Raw genomic sequence first — 9,792 nt, forward strand, 5'->3', positions numbered from 1 at the left:
ATTCATAAAGTACAGCAAAGGCTTAAATCCAATTAGTCCATAAACAGCCCAAAACCCGAAGCCCAATTGTTAAAGGCCCAACAGAGGACGTACGCGGGGCGTACTCGTCCTGATGTTGACCACCGTTGAAGTGGTTGACCCAGTATGTTGGGCGTACTGGATTTATGTTGGGCGTATGTAGTGGTTTGCCAAAATCTGAATAAGTGCTTAATAGCTTAAGCACTTAAGCCCAAACTTCAGATCCAGTGACCAAATGTGCCTAGGACCCATAAAGTCACGAACTTTATCACTTTGGATGTCCAGAAAGCTCTTAATACTTGGTCTTAATCCATTAAGACCTTCCTGCTCCATGCATGGGACATCTTAAGCCATTGGGACCTCATTTTTATCACTCAAAACCCCTTCAAGAGTCTGAAAGAACAACTCATTTCGTCCCAATCACATCATGCACCATCTTGGGACTTTTGGGACAAGAAATGGTTCTTTAAAGCAAAAAATGGCAAGATCTATACATATATGCAGAAATTTTGAAGCTTTTTTTACCTTCTGGAGCTTCTAGGGCACAAACCAACTTTAGATCTACAAGCTTGATCTTCTTCTCCAACTCCTTGATGCAGCACCTTCTTCTTAAAATACTCAAGAAACACTCAATAAGATCAAACACTCAAGGAAATGGCTAGGGTTTGGGGGAAACAACTCTAAGTAGTGGAGGTTGGGGTAAGGGAGGGTTTTGTGCTCATAATGTTGCTTATATAGCCCCCAAACCCTAAATATTAGCGTTTCCTTCTGTCATGAGTACGCCCAGCGTACACAAGTGTACCCCCACCATACTAGGGCGCGCCTAGTACGCTCAATGTACCCTTATGTACGCGCAACGTACTCCTCCTGGTCCTAAAATTGCAATTTAGCCCTTAGACTTTTCATGGCTTCACTCTTCCATCCCCAGGGACTATAAATGGCAAATCTTGGGATGTTAAAAAATTGCTCAATATAAAGATGAAGTAGAAAGAAGAGATAAAGCGTTTATTAAGATAGAAATATATGTAATAAATTAGTAGTTAACAAATTTAATATATTAACCACACCAATTCACCATATCCATTTTAATTTGATAGAATTTAGGACATCTATTAACATGTCATTGATTTATAACTTCAATTTGATCCATACTTTCTATAATCAAAATGCTATGTGCCAACAAAATTAGTCAAAATACCTTGGCTAGTTACTTTATTTACTTCCATCTCTCTAACTATAACTGTGTCATTTGGTTTAATCCGCGAATTATGAGAAATGCTTCTTGTACCATAACATAATATTACAAACAGTTACTAAAAAAAGACAGATTAAATGGGATTTTTTTCACTTGCCTGCATCTTTAACTACTTTTACTTGAAAACTTTAAACCATTATTTTGATAAGAATTCTTTTGTAATCGCTCTTTTAGAAAAAAAAAAAAAAAGAATTCTTTTATAATCACAATGCAAAAACTATCTATAAGAATTGACAAACGAACATATTATAACTTGTTGGTCATTTTTAACCTGCCTATTTTGACCCATTACCCAACCTAAAAGACCCACCAATTTTGTGTGTAAAACCTTTCTAACTAACCCACTATAATTAACGAATAGATTAGGGTAAAATATGAGGGAGTTTCTTCATTTCTCTAAAAATTAGAAACTTTTCCAGAAATTCTATTATGTTCAATCTCATAATAAAATGAAATAGTTTGGAACATCCGGTTTTCAGGTATTTCCATTTTAGCCCTTGGACTAATTAAAGTTTAATATTTGGTCCTTTATGTAAAAAACCTTGCATTCAGCTTGTACGTTGGGCGTACGTGAAGTACTAGCAGCGTACCTGATCGAGATCCAAAAACACGGAGTCCATGCTAGTACGTTGGGCGTACCAGCTCATACCCCAAACCATAAATTAAGGGGGTTGCTCCCTATTTAATCAACATAATACCTCCCTTAGACCTCCTTGAGACAGCCTCCACTCCTTACAAACCCTAATCTCAAGCCTAAGCCTTGTGTGTGAAGATTTTGAAACTTGTTAGTGATTATGGTGCTCTCTTGTTGAAGAAGAAGACTATTGACGAAAGTGGTGTTGCTTGCAAGCTTGTGGATCCAGAAACTACCTCACATTGTGCATCATTTAAAGGTATAAAGCTTATACCTTGGTGCACTTTTATCTAGATCTCTTTAAGAGGGTTTTTAAGTACTTTTGTCCCCAAGCTTGGATCTTTATGAGTATGGTGTACTCCAAAGCATATTAGTTGTCCTCTCATGTGTTTTAAGTCATGTAGAATCATAAAAATACTTGCTTGAAGGTTCCTTTCTTTCCATGCAAGAGTGTGATGGTTTTTAGTATGATTTAAGTTAGGGTTTTGACGTTTTAGCTTATTGCAGCCATGCAAAGGCTTAAAAGTTATGGACTTTATGGATTAAGACGTTCTATGGAGGCCAGATCCATGTTTGGTGTGCATGTCTTAATGATTAAGACGTTCGGGGTAATTTTTGGGATCATACGACGTATGTCCAATGTACTTCTAGGTACTCCCCTCGTATCCATACCTAACCCTGACTTACCTTATCCTTCAATTACACAGCGCGTAGGGAGCATACGCCCAACGTACGCGCTGGGCAATTGACTTTTTGCTGACTTTGACTTTTGGTCAAAGTTTTAAGGTTTTGGACCATGGAAGGGGCAAAATGGTCTTTTGCCCTTAAGGAGCATAGTTATGGGTTCTGTACATGTGAGTTGGGTTATGGACCTTAATTATTAATTAGGGTTAATTATTGTGTTATTAGGCGGAGTTTAGTTTCGGCAGTGCGGGTGTGGGATTTATCTGTTGTCAGTGTCAGGTGAGTCTTCACACTTATTCTTACTTGTGGTAGAATAGTTGTATATGTGATGAACAACTAAGTCCTACTGTTATTATTGTGTTATGTTGCTTTCATGTAACTAAGACTTCGTGTAGTATCCAGGGTTGCTGATAACCCATAGTTGTTTATGTGTTGTGTTGTATGAGTTATCTTGGGGAAATCACTAGGATTTGTGCTTATAGTTTTTGATTAAATGTGTTTTAGGTACTTCTGAGGATCACGGGAAGGCGAAGGCATGATTGTACACATTCGCCGAGAGATTTGTTATTGGACATTTTGTGGCACCCTGATATTTGCAGTGATGATTTGTATTTGATACTAGTGATTTTCTGATGAACAATATTTCGGTAATTTAAAATGAAAATTTTGGCTTGAAATTTGAGGTGTTACATAGTTAAAAAGGTGAGAAGCTTCATATTAACCTTACTTCCCAGTGTAGTGTGACATCACTAAATTGAAGTTCAATCTTACCACTTCCTAGTCTTACCTGCATATCATTAATTAAAAGTTGTTTTTGGTTGTTATTATTATTTTTCTCTTCCTTCTACTTGTGTTACTTCTTTAGTACTTTCATTTACCTTCTTTTAATGTTTTGATGTTAATAGTGAGGGAAAATATATGAAGAAAACACTTACCATTAGTTTCAACCCCTTTGGGACAAAGGGTACTGAACCAGTAGCAATGATTATATTTCTTTGCTCTCATACGTGTCTCTACACCACCAACGAATATGTGTTTAAGCTTATATGGACCCTGCATATTATAAAGAGATGTGTGACGCCAAATTTAGTTAACTTAAGCAGAAAATGATTAATTAAAGGCTACTTTAGAGTTCATATCATAAGAACAACCAACCTGTCAATTCAACACCAAGATATACCCAAATAAATATACCATTCTGATTCTGAATGGATGCAAGAGCTCATGTATAAGGGTCCCACTAATGAACTAAATATCTAAAACAGTTTTATAAGCATAAGAGACTAAAAATGAGTGATTGTGTGTCATAAAAAAAACAGCAAAACCTACACAGATGGATCTTTGACGAATTTATATTACCTTCAGACTGAGAGAGTGAATTCTCGGATTGATCAGAGCAAGATGATTGTACTTGAAATAATTAAACCCAATGACTAATAACTTCAAGTTTTTCTTCAAGAAACCAAAAGCAGCAAAAGATGGTCTAAATGCCACAAGCAAATCAAGTATTTTAGTCAAAGAAGAACAAATATACCTATAGTGCGGGTTTATGGTTTTTTTCATGGTGAAGCCTAGGTGATAGCGATAGTTGGGGATCTATGGTTTTCAAAGAGAGCAGCGGCGACGATGTCTAGGGTTTGCTTTGATAGTGCATTGCTTATTAGAAAAACCTAAGATGAAAACGGTGACTGATTGCAAGGTTAGGTTTTCTATCATGTTGAAGGGTGAGTGACGGCGAACTGGTGGTTTTTCTGTAATGGTCGTAGGTTTTCTACAATATATGAAGAATATGGATGTCAATCAAATTGGATTTCCTTCAAGATTAATATATGTGTGAAAATTGAGAAGCAGGTCCCAAGATTTATGAGGTTTTTAAAGAGGGTTGATAAGGTTTCTAGTGAGGGAGGATGGCAATCACAAATCTCAGTGATCAGTAGCGTGATATCTCGACCACAAACTGGAAAGTCTTATTAGTTTCCACCTATTGTTACCAGACGAATTTGATTTCAAAATTAGGAGTATAAGGCTATTGGGTGTAGGCAACATGTTATTACATGTTATCACATCCAAAATGTCTATCTTATCATCCTAGTCACTTTATGGTATTATAACACCCAATGCGGGAATAGACAACACCAAATAACATGTGATAACACCTACCATTTTCTATTTATTTTTTATTTTGTTTTTTATGTTTTTAATTTTTATTTTTCTAATTTGTTTTATTTTTTTAATTTATGTCATAATATTTATAAAAAAAAACATATAAATTAATAAAACATAATTCAATTAAATACTAAATTAAACATACTTAAAACTAAAAACGACATTACAGGGAAAAAAAAAACATCGACCAAAAGCATATGATAGTCCTAATAATTTAAAAAACTTAAAACCGATAAACTATTTTTCGTCCAAATATTTTTGCTCGACCTTTGCCTTCATTTTCTGAAGCACTTGTGTTTGTCACAGTGTCATATTTTCCTCGCTAGTTGTTAGAATTGTAAAATCCTTCATCATGCGATCTTCCTGGCTTCTCGACGAAGGAACTCTAAATGCTCACGTTGCAAGTCATATCTTTTAATTGCGATTTCGTTGTGGGAGTTTTCTGTTTCAATTATGCGTGCTCTCGAAGTCTACTTTCGATTTCCTCTGCATGTCGTTGAGCACGCCTTTCTTTGTCGCACCCTATCGGTCGTCGAAGCGGGGAGATCTCTTCGATGTCGTTGTTGTCGTCAAGTAGCTTATCCGTGTCTGCATTTAGGTCGATGTTTGTGCGTGTGTCAGGAACGTAGATCGAACCCGAACTGCGAGACCTCTTTGATTGTTTTTTTCCGAAAACGTGTCCATTTTATTCTATTCTTGGTCGTCCTTGACAATCTCTCAAATTTTTTCGTGCTCGAAAACGTGACCCGTCTTGTAGGGGTGGCAATTCGGATAGTCGTTTCGTGTTTTCACCTAACACGACACAACACGAATTTCTTTTCCATAACCCGAACACGAAACGAAACGATATCGTGTTTTTTTCTGCTAACACGAACACGAACCGATTAGAACACGAAAAACACGAAATTACACGACAACACGACAAAAAACATAAAATAATCATTTCATCGATAATTTCTCTTAAAAAGTCAGCAAAACACGACAAACATGACTAAAATTAACTCAAAACAACACGACAAACGTGACATAAACTAGTACTAAAATGTTTCAAACTTGTGACATCAAAAAGTCCATTAAAAACTATGCCTCCATCGATTCATGCTTATTGTTCTTGCTAGCATCTTCCATAATATCATCGGTAAGCTCTTCTAAACACAATTCTTCATCACCTACAAAACAATAATATATATGTATATATATATATATATATATATATATATATATATATATATATATATATATATATATATATATATATATATATATATATTAAAAATGGTTAAACACTAAACAAAAAGTTTTCAATAGGTGTAAAAAACACAATCACCTTTAATTCCAAAAGGCCAATCTTTTGAACAAATTAGAGCCTCAACAATGCCATGATTCAACGAACTTCGATATTGATCAAGTACATGACCATAGATGAACAAAAGCAGAACAAAAAAAAAAAAGATACAAAGCATAAAAATATGATCAAAAGGCAAGTGTATACAAGTTCATAAAAACATAAGCATAACTATATGTGAGAAGTCCAAAAATAAAAGCAAAGTTTGAAGTAGTAAAATAGATGTCATTTTTTTCTATAAAGCATAGTAACATACATATCTTGTAACCGATTTAAGAGGAAAGAAAGTTCACAAATACAATAAACATACAAACAAATCTTGTATTCAATTTCAAAAAATTTCCAATGAAAAAGAACATGAACTAGTTTCTATAATCGATTTCTTGAAAAGTAGAGTAGAGCATAGTGCATACATATCAACAATAAGAAAAGGGAAACAAGCCAGCATCGAATGAGGAACGATAAGCAACAACAGACAACTACAATCAATTTTTATAATCGATTTCTTGAATATCAGAGCATACAGACAATGATGAACAACAACAAGAATAAAATTTAGGGGTTAAAAAAACAAAAACTTACCGATCGGTAATGATAAACAAGAGCAGCAAGCGAACAACAAATATTTAGCAACAAGACTTTGTAGCGATGAAAAAGGAAAACAGACACTTCTTACTTCTTAGGCATCAATTCTTTTGATACAGCAGTGAGGAGAAATTAACTTGAGGAGAGCAATTAAAATAGGGAACAAACAAAGGTCTCTATTTAAGGTTGGGGAGTTGTCATCGAATCCGGATAATCGAATCTGGTTAAAAGAAGAAGAAGTAATAGCAGGCTCATTGGAATCATATGATAGAGGCGAGACTCGAGATGTCAGTTGAGTTCTCAAAGGAGATTTGGAATTAATTTTAAGCACCGAACGCTCTATCCTTCTAGGTTCCCAATACATGAAAAGTTTGTATTATATATAATATATAAATATTATTAAAAAGTTGTAAGTTATAATTTTGTATAAATATCGGTTTAATCGTGTTTGTTGTCGGGTTACTATCATTTTAATTTCGTGCTGTTGTCGAGTTAATTTCGTTTTGAATTCTGAACACGAACACGACACGAAACGACTTCGGGTTTTTTATAAACAACACGAAAACGACACGAACACGAATTCGAAATTCGATTTCGTCCCAATTTCGTTTTGTGTCATGTATTTTTGTCGTGCCATGTCAGCTTTTGCCACCCCTACCGTCTCGACATGATATTGGTCCATCGCCGCTCTAAAAACATCAAAATTGGACGCACCACTTTGCTTGTGTGATGAAAGTTTGTTGTAGATGAAATTGAACTTGGTGCACTTTTTACTTATTTAAGTCCACTTGCTACTCAACATATTGTAATTGCGATAATTTTCATCCTTCTTCAAAATAGTCAGAAACTTGTCGATCACAACTTTCCAAAAAGCAACTTTTCTCATATCGTTTCCTTTGTTGGGTTTTTTGATGTCCCGCACCACGACACCATCAACGTGTATTCTTCCTGGGCAGTCCACCATGTTGGAGGTTCTTCTTCTGAATGCTCCACCGCAACCGCTTTCCCTTTATTTCTTGTTCTCCCTTTGTTGGCCGTTTTTTCGTCTCCTCCCCCCCCCCCCCTCCCCTGCTAGCGTCTCGACAACCGTTTCTTGCGTGGGTGGTGGTTATGTGGTAGTTTGTTGCATGGTAGCAAATGTGTTGAAAAAGTTTTGTAGAAGGGTTGTAGGGAATTGTGTGGGGGTGAGGCAGAATTGAAAAGGTTTCCGGAAATTGGAAGTTGCGATGAGCTTTGCGAGTTGAGGATGTTCGCGTACGCCTCACATTGTGCAAAACCAAGAGGAGAGGATGTGTTTGTGTTTAGAGGAGGAGTCTTGGGATTTTGATCCATAGTGATTGAATGTGAAATTGGTTGAGTTGTATGTAATAAGATGAGGAAAATAGGTTGAATGTGTAGGTAAAAATTGAAATTTTATGTGTATTTATATTGGAGTTAAAATGGATTTTTTTTACTGCATGATCGTTTCACAACAAAAAGTGACCATTTCACTCGATGCAAGCCGTTTTCTCCCTTTGTCACCATAAAACCTTGTAACATAATAGCCAAAAACGGGTATTGGGAGTAGTGTAGCAGGCGTTATAACGCCGATTTTTGGATGCCACCTCGGAATAATTGGGAGGCGCATCGCTGTTCCTAGTCGTCTGAAATTGGATTTGGAGAGCAAATTAATCGTTTAAGCAGGAAACATTAAAATAACCTCCACCAAAAAATGACATGTGGCATAACATTGGCCTAAAATAACGGAGATAACCGTTTTCTCTCCATATAATGACCCTTTGCAACTAACACACATGCGAGACAAAGGTGTCATGTAAAGCAGGGACGAGGGTTGAAATAGTTGATTGTATGCATGTTATTGGTTCACATGATCGTATGGTTAGTTTAAATTATTAACTTCAAGATGCATTAAAAAAAACATGAGCTCACTATACATCATGTTTACCAAATCAATCTTAAATTATGCTAACAAGAGTATTTGCAATACTGATATCAATATTAATTAGGGGAAAAGAGAAGTCGAGCATCTGTGACCTTGGAGATGATGCACATAGCACGCCTTTAGGAAGAATTTATCATATCATGTATCCATGCATGTTTATGGCAGTCTTGGATTAAGTGAAGTGAAACAAATTAACTCAAAAAAATCTCGTCAAATTTAGCAATGAATTAACAAAAATACTCAAATTCACGAATTCTGAGGTTTAAAAAATTTGCAAGAAAAAAAAACTATAAAATAAATATTAGAAAAATGTAAACAAATTGAGATTGCTAAGTTGCAAGCTTTTAAAAGTTTTGGTTGTGAGTTTAGATACCAAACATTGAAGCTGGAACTGGAAGGCAGGAAAGAAATAACTTAATTATCTTTGGTGAGAATCTCTATGATCAAAGCAATATAAACCATACATCTTAACCACCTCAACAACAGCTTCCCTTGTTTTTTATTTTTAGAAATTTATATATTGGCTAAGTTTCAAATAGTCAATTTTTTAGTTTACTCGATGAATTTTTTTAAAATATACATTTTTTTAATTTATACGTGAATTTTATACAATTCTCGCGAAATATTCACGAGTTTAACTATATCAGGCATTGGCTAATTCACGGCTAAATTACATGAGGTTTTTATAAGACTATTAACCAGTATGGGTCCGTTGTATAGAATTTTTATCTTATATTTCGTTGCTATCTCTTCCATACTTAGAGGAGTTATTTACGGGATGTTGTTTATGGCATTCCTATTTATTTAGTCCTTGTATTCTGTTGCCATTAATTAATTTTGAACAATTTTTCTGCTTATTCTTTTCTCTCTCGTTAATTCCATTATGGTATCAGAGCAGGTTTCACAAACCTAGCTTTCGATCCTAAAGAATGGCAGGAGACAAAACCAAAGATGGAGAAGGTCCTAGTGGTGGGATTACATACGACTCACCCTATTACCTTCATCCATCTGACTACCCAAAGCAATTACACATGAACGAGATCCTCACCGACAACAACTTCGCCGATTGGAGCCAAGAGATGACAAACTTTCTCTTTGCTAAAAACAAAATTGAGTTTGTTGACGGGACGATCGAGAAACCCGAGAAAGGTTCTTAAGATTAC

At 35.5% G+C, this 9,792-nt stretch overlaps 1 long non-coding RNA gene across 1 annotated transcript; it reads right to left on the minus strand.

Moving 5' to 3' along the window:
• Positions 1 to 5,676: 5,676 nt before the first annotated feature.
• On the minus strand, positions 5,677 to 7,031 carry LOC145100012 (uncharacterized). The gene is made up of 3 exons (XR_013704763.1): positions 6,685 to 7,031; positions 6,085 to 6,149; positions 5,677 to 5,926 (listed from the first exon to the last, which is right to left on the minus strand). It is a non-coding gene; the product is annotated as an uncharacterized LOC145100012 (long non-coding RNA).
• Between the last annotated feature and the right edge of the window lie 2,761 nt (positions 7,032 to 9,792).

Source organism: Lactuca serriola, chromosome 4, assembly GCF_051521515.1.
Source record: "Lactuca serriola cultivar US96UC23 chromosome 4, Lser_US96UC23_V15, whole genome shotgun sequence".
NCBI lineage: Eukaryota > Viridiplantae > Streptophyta > Magnoliopsida > Asterales > Asteraceae > Lactuca > Lactuca serriola.